The 19,485-nt window shown below is 42.8% G+C and overlaps 1 protein-coding gene across 1 annotated transcript in view; it reads left to right on the top strand.

Moving 5' to 3' along the window:
• The window catches only part of LOC145396858 (scm-like with four MBT domains protein 2), a 196,851-nt gene that overhangs the window by 74,766 nt on the left and 102,600 nt on the right, over positions 1-19,485 (top strand). The window lies entirely within an intron of this gene.

Raw genomic sequence — 19,485 nt, 5'->3', positions numbered from 1 at the left:
TAGCTACAATAACAAAAATATGGGTAGTCACCTTAACAACAGTAGACAACAGGCCTGATGACCTTAAATAACAGGGGTTCCGAGGAGCAGCAACACTTACAGCGCCGCACTCCCCACCGCACCTCCCACTGCACCAACATTTCCCTCCACAGACTCCTCTTGAGCACCTTCCCCAGGTGCATCAAAGTCACTCACTTCGGCCATAAACTCTTCAAAGTCCAATGCTGACACTTCTGACATTGCATCCTCTTCATCCTCAACAGGAGTAGGAGCAGACGATGTTGCTGGTTCCGCAGTTTCACCAACTTGAGCCTGCTCTGTGTAGCTTGTTATGAGCGTCTGTCTTCTCCTGTTTATTTCTTCCCTGTGCCTGTCTGTGTAGAAGTGGAAGAGTTTGTCAATATGAACCAGAAGTTCCTCCGTTCTTAGGTTTCTCACTTCCTGTTCCTTCACCTTTTCCTTGAGCTTATCCACGGCAGCAAGGATCTTGCTAATGTTTGACATACACAGCTCAGTCCTGCCTTCCATCAAGCAAGGCTGCTCAACTTGACTCTGCCTGGCGTCGGGCTCTGCGTCAGCCTCGTCTATCCGTTACAACACTTCCTCGGTAGACTGTTCCTCAGTAGCAGTGTGCACTTCTTGTATGTCCGCCAATGTAACGTCCTCGAAACCTGGTACAGCTTGTGCTGCTGTCAGTGTTGCTGCCTCAGCCTCGGCCAGTGGTTGAATGGCCGTCTCCTGGGTCGTGCATAAGTGAGGCACGAGCATTCGCCACGCATGGTTCACTGTTGCAGGTGTAATCTGGTGCCAGGCTTGTAGTAGAAATTCAGCTGCGTCCTTCACCGTAAAATTACGCCAAAATGCCTCAACAGTCATGGCATCTGTGGCAGGTCGGGATACAGGTGCTGGTGGAGATGGAACGGGAGCAGATGCCTCATCCAGGTCTTCATCGTGATCTTCTTGTAGGGCATGAACTCCTCTTGTTTGTCGTTCTTCCTGCATAGGTAGTCGTACACTTGCTTATGGTAGAAGTGCTTCACAGTGGTGATTAGTTCTTGATCCAGTGGCTGCACTAGTGACGTCGTGCGGGTAGGCAGAAACACAACACGACAATCCTTATGCAGATCTTCTAGGTATGGAAGGTGACTTGGTGCATTATCAAGCACAAGGAGCATCTTAAATGAAATGCCCAGTTCCCGACACTTGGCCCTGGCATCAGGGACACACCGCCTCGTTAACCAGTCTGCCATAATGTTCCCGGTCATCCAGCCATTTGCGGACTTGTACCAATACAGCCACTTGCATCCATGTTCGTGAGGTTTTTGTAGCACCTTGGGTGTGAAGCTGTGTGTACAACAACTGGCCTCATCTTGTGGCTCCTAGACAGGTTTACAGCGGACATTACCGTCATCTTACACTTCTGGAGCTTGTGACCAGGGGCTTGTTTCTGTCTTTTAGCGATGTAAGTTGATTTGGGCATGGCCTTGTAATATAACGACATTTCATCGATGTTGTAGATCTGGTCCTTGATGTACTGTCCCTCTTCAATAATCGCTCTAAATATCGCAGGATAGTCTCTCGCGGTCAGCTCATCGGCAGAGGCACGTTCACCGGACACTTTCACGTGACGGAGTTCCTTGCACTTGAGGAAACGGTCCAGCCATCCAACCGATGCCCTGAAAGGTTTTTCCACTTTTAACCTGCGAGATGCTGCCTTGTAAAAGAGCTGGGCTTGGTTCCGAATAAATCTTCCATTCAGTGGAACACCTTCCTTTTCTTTCCTCATTATGAAGGTGGCAAGATAGCGCTCCATTAGTATCATAGCACGATTTCCCACCCGCGAACGGCCGTCTAGGTCAGAGGCACCGTATGTCTTCACTACAGCCTTTATGGTTTCACGGTTCTTCCACACAGTTCTCACTGTAGATTCAGCCAGTCCCAGGGCTCTCCCGATGGCAGTGTTTCCTTGACCCTCCTCCTTCATCTTAATGATCTTTAACTTGGCGTGCGTCAGAAGTTTCTTAACTCTTGGGGTTGGAGCCATGGTGCGACGAAGTTCAGGCAAGGATGGAGCAGCACAAAAAACAGCACTCATTGTACATGACAGGTTAGCTGTAGAGAGCGGATCCGCACAGTGCACGAACCAGGACTGTTATGGTGCGTCCGCTCCCTTGTACCCCAAGCTGCGCAGTAGAATGCCCAGGAATTTCTGTGCATCAACATGACGACACGTGACGCGCTGTGTGAGAGGTGGTCGCGCACTAATAGAAAATGGCATTTTTGAGCCACTCCTTGCCTCAGCCTGGCGTTCTGTGCGGTAAACTCGCGCATTCAAGGGTTTTTGGTTATGATTTTTGGTCACTTGCGCACAATGTGAATCGCGCACTGTGCAAACCTCCTGTACTTCGTACCAATTCTGTGTTCTTGTTTTTTTTATTCTTCTCAGTTAACCCATTTTCACCCATGGTCCCATTTTTAGTACCAACACTTTTTTAACCTATTGTGAAAAGAAACCGTATCCCTTTATTTTTTTATTTATTGTCAATAATAAAACAACCTTTGTTCTCCCTTACAGAGAAAAAAATAATCTCTACTTGCAATCCCTTTCCTTGGAATGTAAACAAAGGGGACAATATCTTGGCGGTAAGTTGCAAAAATGTTTTGCTCAAGTTTGAAGTTCATATTCATACAGTAATAGGTGCTTGATTTCTCTGAAACCCATACAGCTTATAATTTTGTCTATGTAGTTTCCCCCTATAGTATATGAAATATTTATTCTATATTCATTCTTTTCTAGACAACTTGATATCTTGGTCCTGAAAAAAGGACCATGGGCATAGTGCTGGCAATTATTTGCATTTTCTATAAAAGCGTGATGAGAGAAAACGTGCTTTTTTATTTACCACTATTATATTCTTTTTATTATTAGCAGCATTTTTTCTTGTCCTTGCACATCATGGACCGCTCATCAGGCTTTACTGTGAAATCATTCTACTCACTCAGAGGGGCAACACAGCATATTGAAGAACAACCAGTACCAGATGGAGTGGAAAGCATCGACATTACTCACGTGCCTCCAGATGTCGATGAACTTACAGATGAAGAAGATTTAGATGATGAAATAATTGATGATGATTGTAGAGATCCTTCGTTCTTGCCACCAGAAGTGAGTGGTACAGTGGAACTACATCAGTACACTGAAGAAGGTGATTTAGTAGACCCACCACCTCAAAAGAAGTCCAAGGTCTCAAAAAAAGAAAACGTTGCATGGAGGAAAGAAAATCCGACCTTCCATATTCAAAATGCCACCAATGGAGCAGCAGAAATAAGAGAGGGAATGAAGGAGAAACTGAGAGGCAAAAGCAATGTAGAATTGTTTGAACAATTTTTTACTGAAGAATTATTGGAAATGATTGTCACTCAGTCAAAGTTATATGCATCTCAAAATAATGAGCATGGATTTAGCATTACTTCTGATTGCCTATGGATGTTTTTAGGCATACAGTATTACTATTCACAGGATACCATAGGCTACCAAGTGAGTGTCACTATTGGAGTTGTGATGAAGATCTAGATACAACTATCATAAGGAATGCCATGCCGAGGAACAGGTACACAGACATCAAGAAGAATCTTCATTTTGTTGATAATGAAAAGGCCTCTCAAAACAAGGATGACAAAGCATTCAAACTAAGACCAATATATGATTATCTGAATGAGAAGTTCAAATCATTTGGCATATTTTCCAGAGAATTGTATATTGATGAACAGATTGTGAGGTACTATGGAAAGAATGGCCTGAAGCAATTCCTGAGAGGAAAGCCAGTTCGTTTTGGATTCAAGCAGTGGATTATGTGCTGTGGAAGTACAGGATACTGTTATCAGATAGATCTCTACCAAGGCAAAGAGAAGAAAGACACTGCATGCATGTTCAAAGAAACACTTGGGGGAAAGGTAGTCCTGGCCATAGCACAACACCTAGAAAATACTAGTGACCACGAGATTTACCTGGATAATTTTTTCACCAGTTACGAGTTGCTTGCACACATGAAAGATCTAGGGATTCGAGTCACTGGAACAACACGTGCAAATCGAACTGCTAGGTGTTCATTGGAGAATGACAAGGACATGAAACAAAATTCCCGTGGAGTGTATGACTACAGGTTTGACAAAGGAAATGGAATTTTCTTTGTCAAGTGGCATGACAACAGCTTAGTTACAATTGGAAGCAATCATCAGTCCATTACCCCAACTGGGTCTGCTAAATGGTGGAGCAGCAAAGAGAGGAAATCTATAAATGTTCCTCAACCTCACCTCATTGCCAAGTATAACAAGTACATGGGAGGAGTTGACCACCTTGACTGGTTGATCCAGAAATACCGGATTGGTGTGAGAGGGAAGAAATGGTACTTCAACCTATTCACCAACTGTGTTGACACTGCTGCAGTGAATGCCTGGATAATCAGCACAATCATCTCAGGTACTCAAACATCTCTCTTGGACTTCAAGTGCTCCATTGTCAGGTACTATCTACAAATAACCTCTTCTTCAAAACCAAAACATCCAGGGCAAGTGAAGAAAAACGATAGGGAGAGTGCTTCAGGATGTACGCCTTGATGGTACAGGACACCGACTTGACAGAACAGAGGGAGGAAAACAAAGAAAATGTGCACAGTGTAAGAAAAAAGTAAGCAAGCAGTGTATAAAATGCAATGTGGGACTCCATATGGGAGACTGTGAGCGGTTATGGCATACAATGTAAATGGTACATAGCAGCCATTATAGCAAATAAACTAACTAGAATTGGTTATAATATTATAACTATTATGTCTATTATAGGCAGCTTAGTGAATTTACAAAAGTTCGATGGAAATGCTTTATTTTGATATTAGTCTTACGTTGCAGGTAGCCAATTTTCAGTTCTCCTGGTTCCCATGGTCCTAAAATAAGGACCTAACTTTATAAATGCATAGTTTGACTAAAAATCTTGATTTCTCAATTTCATGTCATTATGTTTTTCTTGTAATAAAAACTATTTAATAAAGTGAGAATTTCATTTAAAAAAAAAAATTGGGCAATATATGGTGTTGGTTGCTGAGGTGTGTCTTCACCCACCCGTACCTCTCAGCTGACCACCTCCAGGGTTTGTACTGTCCATAATATAATCATGAAAATTACATCCAAGCATTTGACCACCTTTACAAAAGAATAAAAAATGCCACTGAACCAAGCGCTGCCATCGTGCTACCCAGTAGTACTAGACGTTGCTGTGGTTATTCCAAAATGGCGGCCTGCAAGTGAAGATCGTCTGGCGTGGTAAACACCTGCCACTTGAATCCACAGAGTTTAGAATAAAATGTGCTAACACTGATGATTTGTAGTGATTATATGTGTGTATGAAACATAATTTAACTAATTTTATAACTCAGAACTTAAGAAACTATTGTATAACACTGTAGTCATCTGCATAATACAGGTTTACCTCAGTATGCGATACCCTGGATTAATAATGGGGTAGAAACACCACCATACCCCACCTCACGATGGCCAGACCTCTGTTTAACGATGGGTTTTGATTATTTTTTAACCAAGTTTGATGATATTTTAGACTAAAATTGTGTGTTTAGGTTGAGTTATAAACGGTTTTTAGACTTAGATTAATGTGTTTTAGCCATAGGTAGGGTGAACATTGTCATTTTGGGGTACAGTTTACTAAGCTTGATTTTTTCCAGACTTATATTTGACGATTTTCAGATTTTATTTATTGGTTTTAGTTATTTACAGGTGTTAGGCCATTTAGATTGGCTTTAAACTTGTTTTTGGGCTCATTTGGGTCATTTTTGGACTGCTTGTGGGGGAAACCCAAGGCTGAAAAACACATCCCAGTACTTGTTATATCAACCCCGATATATGATACCCCACCTAACGATGGGTTTTTACCTAACCAATTGTATCGATAATCCGGGGTATACCTGTATATGAATTACAGTAGTCAGATTTTTTTTATTTTTTAATGTTTTATGTTGCATATGGCAATAGATAGATAGATAGTTTATTGTATATGAATCTGTTCCAGTACTGGATCTGAACAAAAGATCTTAACCATATGATTACGGGGATTTGAAAGTTGTGGGAACAGGGAACAGGATTCTGTTGAATGGAGCCTGATTGATTATGTGCTCATAGAAAGGTCGATGCTGGGAATGGTTGCTGATGTGAGGGCCATAAGAGGACGATGTGGAGGTCTGTCAGATCATGTGATTGTGGTATGCAGTATCAAGCTGAGAGGAATGAGGTGGACCAAGAGAGAGAGGAGCAGTCAGGGAGAAAGACTGAAAGTCGAGAAGCAGAGGATCAAAGAAATGGCAGATGTTTATAGGACCAAAGAGTTAGAATCTGTGAAGTGGAAGGAAATGGATCTAGACAGCCTGTGGAATGCTTGTAGGGATTGCTTAGTTAGGGATGCTAAAGCGGTGTGTGGTGTGGCAAGAGTAACAACAAAGAAGAACGATATGGCATGGTGGGATAAAGAAGTTAAGAGAGCAGTGCAGGGAAAGACAAAGAAGTGGCTAGAGTGGTTACAGGAGAGGGGTTCAATTGAAATAAGAACTGAATATATTGAGAACAAGAAGCATGTAAAGAGACTAGTGAAGAGGAAATAGCAGGAGGTAAATGATGATCTGGGAAAAAAAAATTAATGCAAATTACTCCAAAAATAAGAAGTTATTCTGGAAAGAGGTGCAGAAATGAAGATGTGACAGTGGAGAGAAATGTGAAGGTGTGAAGGATGTAAGTGGTAGATTATTAACCCATAGGGATGAAGTAAGGACAAAATGGGAAGAATATTTTGAAAGCCTGATGAATGGGAATAGAGAGAGCAGAGCCACTGTAAACATGTTTAGTTTTGGGGGTGTGCAGAGAAGAAATGCAGTGCCAGGAAACGTGACACTTACACAGTGAGGAACGCTGTGAAGCAGCTGAAAACTGGGAAAGCAGCTGGGGTTGATGAGATGTATGCAGGGATGATTAACCCCTAAAGTACGCAATTTGCTCAGCAGGTCTGTCCCTCCAGCCGCAAAGCAGGGTTGATTTTTCGACTTTCACCAAGGTAAAAATTTTTGTTCCACATTTCAAGAGACTGAATTTACACACCTGAAAATGTATGTTTCAGCCAGATAGACCAAATAGTTGCACAATCGCCCATCAAAGATGCAAAAAAGTTACTGATCCCCCATGGGCAAAAATAGAAAATGTACAGAGAATGCATTATTTACGGTAAATAATTATATATATACATAACTAATATCAGTGTGACGTGTTCCCTAGGCATGAAATCTGTGTGGCATACGCCAATAGCAACAAAACCAGCCAGACGAAAAGTGGAGGTGGAGTGTGTATGGCTGGAGGGGGGAGGAGGATGGAGGGATAGGGGAGGAGGGAGGGGGAGGAGGGAGAGGGGAGAAGGGTTGCTATGCACATACACTGCTGTAGGGGGTATGTTGGGGTATGATGGGTTGGGAGGGGACAATGGAGATGACGCAGTGGGGCTGAGGGAGGTAAAGTGATGGTGGTGGGGGGAGAGTTCCTTCTCCCCCACCTTAGGGGGCCAGTCATGCCATACCACCCCAGACACTCTAGCTCTCATTGGTCTGATCCCATATATGTCACCAAAAGGGCGGAGTTACCTTCCCCCAGTTTTTTGTGTGTCTAGTGATCGTGCGGGAAAGGCTTTCGTGCAAATTACACAAAAGCATGATTGTGCGGCATCGGTTTTGAGGGGTTAAAGCTAGTGGAGAGAGTGGAATGAAGTGCTTATTGGAGATATGTAAAAAGGCATGGAGGAGTGAAACTCTGCCAGCAGAGTAGAAAAAGGCTGTGATTTTATCCATGCACAAAATTATAGGTGAGTGAAGTGAGTGCAAGAATTATCATGGCATAAGTTTTTTGAGTGTGATAGGGAAGCTATATGGAAGAATTATTATAGAGAAAGTAAGAGAGATATCAGAAGTCTTAGAGAGTGATGAACAGGGTGGCTTTAGGAGTGGCAAAGGATGTTTGGATTGAATATTTGCAGTAAGACAGATAGTGGAGAAGGCCTGTGAGTAGGACTATAAGGTGTTTATGGCATTCATGGATCTGGAAAAAGCATACGAGAAAGTAGAAAAAGAAGGATTGTGGAAGGTTTTGCGCATCTACCGTATAGATGGTTAGCTGCTAGGTGCTGTCAAACATTTTTATGATGGTAGGGAAGCATGTGTAAGGGTAAATGGGCATATAAGTGAATGGTTCACAATCAGTGTGGGCATGCGACAAGGCTGTGTGATGGCCCCATGGTTGTTCAGTACAGTATATGTATGGATAGAGTGATGAGAGAAGTCAAAACACTAGTAGTGGAGAGAGGGATGGTGTTGGTAATGAACGGTGATAGATGGAATATCTCAAGTTTGTTGTATGCTGATGATGCAGTACTACTTGGAAATATTGCATAAGAACTTAGAAGACTAGTGCAGAGTTTGGCTGATGTCTGTGAATGTCGTGCCTTGAGAGTAAATGTAGAAAAGAGTAAAGTGATGGTTATTGAGAGAGAAGGTGAATCCCAGTGTGATGTTACAGTGAATGGAGAGAGACTGGAATTGGTGAGAGAGTTCAAATACCTGGGTACAGTGATAGAAAAGAGAGGAAAATGTGCAAAAGAAGTGAAAAGTAGAGCGACACAAGGAAAGAAAGTAGCTTTTGCTATGAAGGCCTTGACGAGAAACAGAGGCTTGAGTGTTGAAGCTGCTCGAGGCTTACATGAAGGAATGTTGGTGCCAACTTTAACATATGGATGTGAGACTATGGTGTGGCATGAAAATGAAAAGTCAAGAGTGAGAGCAGTGGAGATGGGACTGTTGAGGAATGTATGTGGAGTACAGAGAGTGGATAGGATATGAAATAATGTGATTCATGAACGTCATGGAGATAGGAAGTCTGTGGACACCAGAATCGAAGAGAGTATAATGAGATGGTATGGTCATGTGGAGAGAATGGATAATGATAGAGTGATGAAAAAGGTATATCTGAGTGAACTTGAAGGAAGGAGGAGGCAAGGTAGGCCAAGGAGAAGGTGGAGAGATGTGGTGGATGAGTGTGTGAGGAAGAGAGTTATGGACATCGGTGAGGTTAGGGGACTGACAAGATATCGAGCTGGCTGGATGAATGTTGTGAGGAGAAGTGCATGATCAGGGATTTGGCACCCCTTTTTAACGTGACAGCATTCGGATTGACTCTATCGGATACGTTTGTGTGAAGCTACAGAATGTGATGAATGTTTTTGGTGTTTTAGATAGAGCCAGGATTCCGGGGGCTTGAATGATGAGTAAATGGATGTGTGGCCCATTGGACTGGGCAAACTTAGGTTCTCTGAACATTCTACTCCTCACCCTGCCCTAGGGTGGGAAAGGAGGTTTGGATGATGATGATGATGATGATGAAAGTTGTGGCCACATCTGGTACAGGATATTTAGGTTACAGTAAGCAGGGGCATCATTTCAATTTTCCTTGAGGGGGGCGTAGGCTATTTAGGAGGCCCCCCTACTCCCACCTCCCCACATGGGTGGGGTGGCGAGCAAGCATTTTGAAGCCACAAACAAAGCTATACTTAGCGAATTAAAGCAGTAAACAAATATGTATACTGTATACAATTATTTATTAAACCAATTACTTCCTGACACACACACTAATGGCTATTCTAGCATTGGCAAATGTTCGAACTTTTAAGTCCGACTTCAAAACACAAAATAAAATAAAACCATGCTTTCGTGTACAATTCTCTGCTAATTTTATTTTTTGTAAAGCATACATGTCACTTAAGTGTTTGTGACTTAGATTATGTCATATAGATTTTATAATAAAATAAAAATGCTTACTTGGTTCCGATGCCACCCTACTGTCCCCCTGCTGTCCCCTTTTTCCTCATGGTCCCACGGAACCTCACAGCCCCTCTGGATCTTTCCACCCCCCCACCTTGGGAACCACTGATCTAAATGAACTTTTAAGACTCCTACCTACAGGTACGTACTTTCTAAGATGAATAAAAGCTATTAATGATAGCCAGCATACAATAAAAAAGGCAGCTTGATGCTGAAGTTAACTGAACAGTGGGCTAGGAACATATTTACATTGACATCCTTCAATATATCTAGTAAATTATTGTGATTATTACACACACACACACACACACACACACACACACACACAAATGGTCCTGACAAAATATCAGGTTAGGTGCTACATGAATGTGCAGAAGAGTTAAGCAGGCCATTTTATTTAATATTCAAGGAATCCTTAGGTCAAGGTCAAGTACCTGATATTTGGAAGAAAGTAAACATTGTTCCCCTATTCAAGAGAGGGAATAGACAGAATCCACTCAACTACCGAGCAGTATCATTAACCAGTGTTGTAAGTAAGTTACTAGAAAAGCTGATAAGAAAAGTTTGGGAAAACCATCTAGAAGAATACAGTATGATAACAGAAAGGTGGTTCGGTTTTAGAAAGGGAAAATCATATGTTACCGGTCTGTTAAGCTACTATGAGAGTTGCAGAAACCTCACAGAAAAGAGAAGAATGGGTGGGCAGTATCTTTTCAGATTTCAAGAAAGCATTTGACAGAGTACCGCACCAAAGACTTTTATTTATGGAAACTGTACCATCAAGGAGGTATCCAAGGCAGTCAGTACTGTTGGATGCAGGATTTTCTCAGAAAAAGGGAAATGAGATCAGTATTAAGAGGATATTACTCATCATAGAAGGAAGTGACTAGCAGAGTTCCACGGGGCTCAGTATTGGCACCAATTATGTTTTTAGTATATATAAATGACACAGACAGTAACATTGGAAATGGAAGCTATCTAACTATGTTTGTGGATGATGCAAAAATACAAAAGAAAATTACTAATTCTTGCCAAGAGCTGAAAGAGAAATTAAATAAGCTTCATGAATGGAGCGATAAATGACGAATGGAATTTAATGTGAACAGGTGGCATGTATTAAGTTTGGTAAAAGTGAGAAAAGACCAGATAGGGATTATAAGTTAGGAAGATCAACCCTACACATATCAGAAAAGAAGAACCTAGGAGTGATTATCAATTAATTATAGACTATCTCCAGCTGACCGCGTCAGTGAGAAGGTATGTAACATGTATACACTGCTTGCTAATATGAGAATAACATTCACATATATAAATGAAGTCATGCTGAGAAAGATAAGAACATCATTCATCAGACCAACCCTGGAGTATGCATCAGTAGTCTGGAATCCTTATCTCAAAACAGACATAGCTATGATTGAAAAAGTACAAAGGGCAGCCACAAGAAGGGTACCAAGCTTAAGGGATCTAAGCTACAAAGAACGACTAGAAAAACTGAATCTACCAACACTACAGGAAAGAAGAAAAAGAGGAGACATCTTTCTGTCTATCTGTAGCCTGACGCCCTAATCCCGCAAACGGTGGCCACAGACAAAATGCCTCCAAGTCGCTTTGTCACCCACCATTTGACTACCCTCCCCCCAACTCACTCCCCCTTCCCTCATATACCTCTCAACTCCATCACTCCACCTCATCCTTGGTCTACCCCGCCCTCTCCTTCCCTCCACCTCACCTACATACACCCTCTTAGTCAGTCTTTCATTCTCCATTCTCTCCACATGTCCAAACCACCACAGTGTATTTCTCCTAATCTTCGCAACCACATCCACATCCACCCCACAACGTTCCTTCACTTCTTCATTCGTCATCCTGTCCCTCCATGTCACTCCACATGCTCTTCTCAAGTAACTCATTTCCACTGCTCTCACTCTTGACTTGTTCTCCTCTTGCAAGGTCCACGCCTCGCTTCCATACGTCAGGGTAGGGATCACAATACTGTCATGCAGTGATTTCTTAACTTCCATACTCACCTCCCTATTTCTCATCTCTGCTTTCAGTGAACCAACAACCTTCCTCCCCTGCTGTATCTTTTCACGCACTTCATCCCCCAGCGTTCCATTCTTCCTCATCACACTACCCATGTACTTGAATGCGCTCACATTCTCCATATCCTCACCATCCAACATCACTGTACATTCTGTGACTTCATTCCTCTCAAACATCACAACTTTACTCTTGTTTACATTAACTTCCAGATTCCTCTTCCTACACACTGTCCCAGATTCATTCACCAAACCTTGCAACTCCCATTCATCTTCACTCAACAATACTGTATCATCAGCAAACAGCAACACTGGAATCTTCCACATGTCACCCTCATTCATTAGAGCCACCCACATATGATTATGCTATATAAATGCATTTTTGGGAAGAAGCAAATAGACATAACTTTTCCAAAATTAAACAAATCATGACAGCTCAATACGTGGCCTCGAAGTCCCCAGGGACCATAAATGCTCCCACCTTCCGCCCCTTTCCTGGTGACGACTCGAGCTGCCTGGAACCACTGTCTGACTTTCTTCTTCTTCATTTCTGCAACATTCGCGGCCTTTCCTCTAACTTTTGCTCTGTTGAGCACTACCTCTCCTTCTCTAAACCTCACCTTTTTCTAACTGAGACTCGGCTGTCTGAGGCAACTGACAGTAGACCCTTTTCTGTTTCCTCCTACTTTCTCTATATTCATTTCAAAGCCAAAGGTGGCTGTTGTGTATACATACGCAACGACTTATCTTAATCTCATGTTTCTGAACTCGATTCATCTGAATTCTCTACGCTCTGGCTTTGGCTTTCCTGTCATTCTCTGACTGAATTTATCTGTGCTGTTTACTTTTCTCCTAATTCTACTGGCTATCAAAAACTCTTTGTCTATCTTACTTCTATGATGGCACATTCTATCCATTTCTCCATTCTCTGAAATCTCCATTCTAGGAGATTTCGATGTCCACCACCACCTTTGGCTCTCCTCTCCTTTCACCAATCCACCTGGTGAAGAAGCCTACATCTTTTCTATCCTTAATGACCTAGGGCAGCTTGTACAGCACCCTACCCGTATCCCTGACCGCCTTGGAGAGAGCTCCAACATACTTGACCTCTTCCATACAACTAATCCTTCTGCATACACTGTTAATCTTTTCTCTCCGTTGGGCTCCTCCGATCACAACCTTATCACCTTAACCTGTCCTGTCGCCCCGGTACGGCCTGTGGACCCTCCAAAGAAACGTCATCTGTGGCACTTTGGAGCTGCAGATTGGGAGGCCCTCAGGCAGTACTTATTTGATTTTCCCTGGAATGATTATTTCTTCCATGGCCGGGATCCATCTGAGTGTCCCTTGCACATTACGGAGGTTATTCTCTCGGGCATGGAAACATACATTCCTTTCTCATATCCTCTGACTAATGCAAGAAAGCCTTGGCTTGATCACGCTTGTTCTGTAGCTGTCCGCAACAAGGAGAGGGCCAATAAAAGGTACCGGAGCCAACCCACCCCTGAATCACATCTTTTGTATGTTTCTGCCCGGAATCTTGCTAAGTCTGTTCTTCGCTCTTTAAAAATAATTTCATCTGTAATAAATGCTCTGAACTCTCCAACTCGAATTCTTCCTGCTCCTTCTGGCACCTTGCCAAAAACCTTTCTAACATCCTCCCCTCCTCTTATCTACTCTGATGACTCTGTAGCTATTTCTTCTACTGATAAAGCAGATCTCTTCGCTCAGTCTTTCTCCTCCAATTCCACCTTAGATGATTCCGGTGCTGTTCCTCCATCACTTCCCCCCTCTGACTTCCTCATGGCTGACATTAAAATTTCTTCAGCTGATGTATTTTCTGCCATCACAGGCCTCAATACTAATAAGGTATACGGGCCTGACAGAGTCCCTCCTGTTGTTCTCAAGAACTGTGCTTCTGTGCTTACACCCTGCCTAGGCAAACTCTTTCGCCTTTGTCCATCAACTTGTACCTTTCCTTCTTGCTGGAAGTTTGCTCTCATTCAGCCAGTCCCAAAGAAGGGTGACCACTCCCAACCCTCTAACTATTGTCCATTTGCTTTAACATCCTGTATCTCAAAAGTTTTCGAGTCAGGTCTTAATAGGAAAATTTTAAAGCATCTTTCCTGTCACAAGCTTCTTTCGGATCATCAGTATGGGTTCCATCAGGGACGCTCCACTGGCGATCATCTCACCTACCTTTCAGATTCCTGGTCATCCTCCTTCCGGGACTTTGGCAAAAGTTTTGCCATTGCACTTGACATCTCAAAGGCTTTCGATCGAGTCTGGCATAAATCTTTAATTTCCAAACTGCCCTCTTACGGTTTCTATCCTTCTATCTGTGCCCTCAACTCTAGCTTCCTTTCTGGTCGTTCTGTAGCCGCTGTTGTAGATGGCCATCGTTCTTTTCCTAGATCTATGAACAGTGGTGTTCCTCAGAGCTTTGTCCTATCACTAACTCTCTTCCTTTTATTCATCAGTGACCTACTAAGCTGTACAGTGCTCATCAGAAGTATTGAGCGACCTGCGTCCCTCCTACGAAACAAACCTTTCAACATTGAAAAAACATATAAATCACGGATTTTATTTACCTTTAGTGCTTCGTAGGGTATGCTTTACGCTTCTTCACGGACCTGAGACGTCTTGGAAGCGAAAGGGCGAGGTTCCTGAGGTGTTGGAGGGGTATTTTGTCCCAGGAGTCACTAATGGCGGCTTCCAGCTTAGGCAGAGACCTCACATCCTTCCCTTGGAGATTCTTCTTTATGAGGTACCACAGGTTTTCAATCGGGTTGAGGTCTGGGCTATTTCCTGGCCAGTCTTTCATGAATGATACCTCACAGTCACGAAGCCAATTGGTGACCGATTTGGCCTTGTGAGCAGGTGCACTGTCCTGCTGAAACATTCATGCACCTGTGAGCCCGAATGAGTCTGGTAAATGATCACACGGAAGCTCCAGGTAAACATCCTGATTCACTCTAATGTTCTTGGGAACCACAACAAGTTTCCCCAAACCTTTACCAGAAAAACAACCCCATACCACGAGTGAATCAGGATGTTTAACTGTGCTTTCAACATACCGTGGGTCAAGTGGGTCACTACCTTTGCGCCGGTACACACGTGCTCCTCTGTTACAGGTGACACTAAACTTTGCCTCGTCAGACCACAACACTGACAACCATTGCTCCTCACCCCAATTAAGGTATTTGTTAGCAAAGGCAAGCCTACGAAGTCGCTGGTAACGAGTGAGAAGAGGATTTCTCACAGGCCTGTGACTTGTGTAAACAAGTTCATGGACCCTACGAGACACTGTGTGCACAGACACCTCACCAAACACTTCCGGGTTGCTCTCCTTTATTTTCCTTGCACTCACACGAGGATTAAACTCCACTGCACGTTTTAAAACATTAACAGACCTTGGGGAAGTTTTCCTAGGCCTACCAGAACGCGGTTTCTTTGTGGGAACCTCACCATTGTTTTCCACTCGAAACTGCGCGCACCACCTACGCACTGTCGATCGAGCCACACCAACCAATTCACTAATTTCCTTTGTTTGGTGGCCTGCCTCCTTTACAGCAATGATCTGGGATATGATTTCACTCGATAGTTCACGGGTAGGTGCCATAACAAAGTGGCGAAAGCCAAAACACTGCAGGACACTCAGTAAAAATGGACACAAAAAGAGAGGGAGATGCGGCGGACTTCCTCTCTCTCAGGCAGCCCGTGGGCAACTGAGGCAGGAACCAACCAGCGCGTTGGAAGGCCTCAGGCTACCGTGACATCATGCTAGCGCCGAAAACTTGTGGCTCAATTTTTACTACCAAAAATGGGTGATTCTTTTTTGGCCATAAGTATTGCGCGCCTGGCGGTAGGTGCTCGATAATTTTGACGAGCACTGTACATCTAACCCTATCCACTCATACGTTGATGACTCCACCCTTCACCTTTCCATTCGGTTCCTGCAACATCCATCTCAGCAGTTACTTCAACAAACAGTGGATGAGGCTATGGCACACCTAATGTCTGACTTGGCTCGTATCCCTGGCTGGGGTAAAAATAATCTCGTTTTTAATGCATCAAAGACTCAGTTTTTACAACTATCAACCCGACGAAATCTTCCACAGGTGTACCCACTAATGTTTAATAATATTCAGCTTAATCCTGCATCATCCCTGAACATGCTTGGGGTTTCATTAACTCGGGACTTCTCTTGGAAAGATCATATTACATCTCTTGTAAAATCTGCTTCCAAGAGATTAGGTGTGCTAAGCTGACTCCATTCCTTCTTTACCCCTGCACAATGGTTGACTCTATACAGGGATTTTATCAGCCCCCGTGTGGAGTACAACTCTCGTGTGTGGGGAGGTTCCCCACATACAGCTCTTCTCAATAGGGTGGAGTCAAAGGCTTTTTGTCTCATTAACTCTCCTCCTCTTACTGTCCCACTTCAACCTCTGTCTCTTCGTTGCACTGTTGCATCTTTGTCTCTTTTCTGTCGCAACTTCAATGGTCACTGCTCCTCTGAACTGTCTGCATGCATTCCTCCACCTCTACGTCGGGCGCTTATCACCTGTCTAGCAGCAAACTCTCATCCCTTTTCTGTCCAACTCTCTAATGCAAGAGTTAACCATTACTCCCAGTCCTTCATTTATGCAACAGGTCAGCTCTGGAACTGTCTCCCTCTGTATTTCCTGCTTCCTATGACCTCCAGTATTTCAAACGCAGTGTGTCCAGGCATCTCGAAATGATCGGATCTTGAATTTGGCTCTCTTGTGTTTTGTTTTTCTCTTGGAAGGAACGATAATTGCGGGCTCAAGGCCTTTGGTTTCTTCTTCCTAACATAAAAAAATATATATATATGAGGCCCCTAATAACATAGTGTACCGAATGCTACATGTTGAAAATGGAGAAAAACGGAGTTAACTTTCAAAATTCCATAACTGTGGAACTAGTGAATATTTTTTTTGTGCTTTTTTTTTTTGCACATATATTTTAGCTTGAAGTTCGTACTTTCATGTCATGCTAATCTTGGTAGAAGAGAAATTAGTAGCATTCTCAAAGGTACAACAATAGCTGCGTTTTTCTCCAGTGTGGTTATTGAGAGACAAAACGTACTCTCAGTAAGCATGTTTAACAAACCAACCAACCAAAGATATCAGTGGGAAATGTTTATAAAAGCAAAACAGATGTATGTAATACTATTTTCAGAAATCAAAAACCGTTATAAAGAAATAAATCTTTCATTTCAGCCCTCATCTCCGGCCTCTTTGCCCTTTTTCTGTTATGAGATGACCAGCAGCTTTTTGTTCACTACTAGAGTCACTCATGTTCTCGAGACAATGAGAAAAAACACTAAAACAACTCTAAAAATTGCCTGTTAATCTAGGCAGTGTTCTAGGCCGGCTGGTAAACAAAAAACTGCATCATGTCGCGACAGATTCCCAGATCACAGTTGCTAATGTCTTGCTGATGTCTCTGCCTTTCCTGTTTTCTGTACATTATGGCTAACTTACCCTTAAATCATGCAATTGTATGCTAAAATATTCCATTATGTTAGAATGATGGTACAGTAATTAATAATACTTAAAAAAAAAAATGCATGACTGTGAGCATAAAGAAATGCTAGTATCTGGTAACACTAGACAACACGTTGCTGGGAGGCACTTGGTACATTCTGTGACCAGCATGAAGGCCTTTCGACGCACTAAGGTGAAGTGGGAAGTGAGACCATGTTACAGAAAGGGAATTTGGACCCAAATGCCAGTTGCTTTCTGTACCTCGTGGTTGCTTTCCAGATCAAAGAGGGTTTGGGCTACATAGTGGTATACATAACTCAGTTTCACTTGAAGTGGCGCTCGGTACACTATGTTATTAGGGGCCTCATATATAACCTATGGAGAAGCATCAGCAAGAGGACACTGCAAAAAACTACGTAAAAAGAGGGGCAATACAGACGTAAGGAAATTCAGTTTCCCAAATAGGGCAATTGACCAGTGGAATGAACTACCAAATGAAACAGTGTGTGCCAAAACAGTTCATAAATTTAAGGATTCATCCATCCATCATCCAATCCTACATTGCCCCATGAGAAGCGTAGGAGCCCGGGGCTAGGCAGTTGGTCCCAACATTTAAGATGAGAGTGACCAGCCTCACTCATCCCTGAGTGGGATTACATGAGCAATCAACCCCAACCATCCCTTGGACATAAACCTTCACTGGCCCAATCTAACTGGAGCACAATAATTACCCACTAAACCACCAGGCGCCAAAATTTGGTTATATGGTTACCACCCAGCATAGTAAATGGTTTCTTGGTGTACAGGAAACCATTTGGCTTGTCACTTAGTGTAGAGTCACCAACAGGCAGAAGGAAGAGGAAAGAATGAAGGAAAGACAGAAGAGGGAGCGTAAAGTCACCTGTAGGCAGAAGCACGAGGAAAGAATGAAGGAAAGAAAGACAGAAGAGGATGGAAGGAAAGAAGAATGGAGGAGATGAAAGGGCAGACATCCGAGAGCAGCACTACTTTGAATGAGTGGATGGTGAGTGCCCCCACCTACCTTATGTATGATAAAGGTTTAATACACGTGACAGAACGAGCTTGACTCATTCCTATAAAGATACAATTAGATAAGAACAATTAGGTAGGTAAGAACACACACACACACGATATATTTCACTCAAAATGTATTGAGGCTAAATACAAATTATTTTTAACTTCATGGTGTTAACTTTATATTTTCTTCATTAATTGTAGTTTATTTGGAGGCCCCCTCAGAAAGCTTGGGAGGGGCGAGCGCCCCTCACTGCCCCTCCCAAATGACGCTCCTGACACTTGAGAGTTCATGTTCTCCACACATAACCACCGGGAGAGTGAGTGTGGGAGCACCACTACTCATCTCATAGTTAAATGTTTAGAACAGGAGCTGCAGGGCATAGAATTATCAGTTGTGCTGATTTTTCTCCTAAGTATTTTACTGTACATGTACAGTACAGTACATTACACTAGTATATCAACACTGCATAATTCTTAACATTTAGTGCAAGATTAAAAGGCTGTATTGAATTTAAATCCTATGTTTCCAGTAAAGATATTAGATTGCCAAAGATTATGGAACCTCTGGCTGAAGGAAGGTTATAGTTGAGGGCAGAGTTCAAACAGTATTTCATATTTAGTACTTCACTTCTCTCTCATGGTGGTTATTCCTAAGCTGAAGGATAACTGGTTTGCTTTTCTGTCCATAGATGATTCCTTTGAATGTGATGCATCAGAGAGGAAAGTGATAGATTTACTGTACATTTCCTAAGTGTGAAGTAGTCCCATTATTACACTAGGCAAACTTTTGTCCCTGACTGCACAGCACACAGCATTCAGTATGTTCTTTACAGGTGTTGTTGAGTGGTGAAGGGGTGTGTGGTTAGGCAGTGAGTAGTTCTGTGACACACCAGATTGTTAACCTTGTCTTTCCAGATGTTGTTGAGTGGTGACTGTGTGATTGGGTGGTCAGTCATTCTATTTCTGGTTGTTAACCTTGTCTTT

This window comes from Coenobita brevimanus, chromosome 39 (genome assembly GCF_032717465.1).
Source record: "Coenobita brevimanus isolate Jiangsu-jjx chromosome 39, ASM3271746v2, whole genome shotgun sequence".
Classification (NCBI taxonomy): domain Eukaryota; kingdom Metazoa; phylum Arthropoda; class Malacostraca; order Decapoda; family Coenobitidae; genus Coenobita; species Coenobita brevimanus.
The sequence above is the reverse complement of the archived record's forward strand: the minus strand, read 5'-3'. Positions and strand labels throughout refer to the sequence as shown.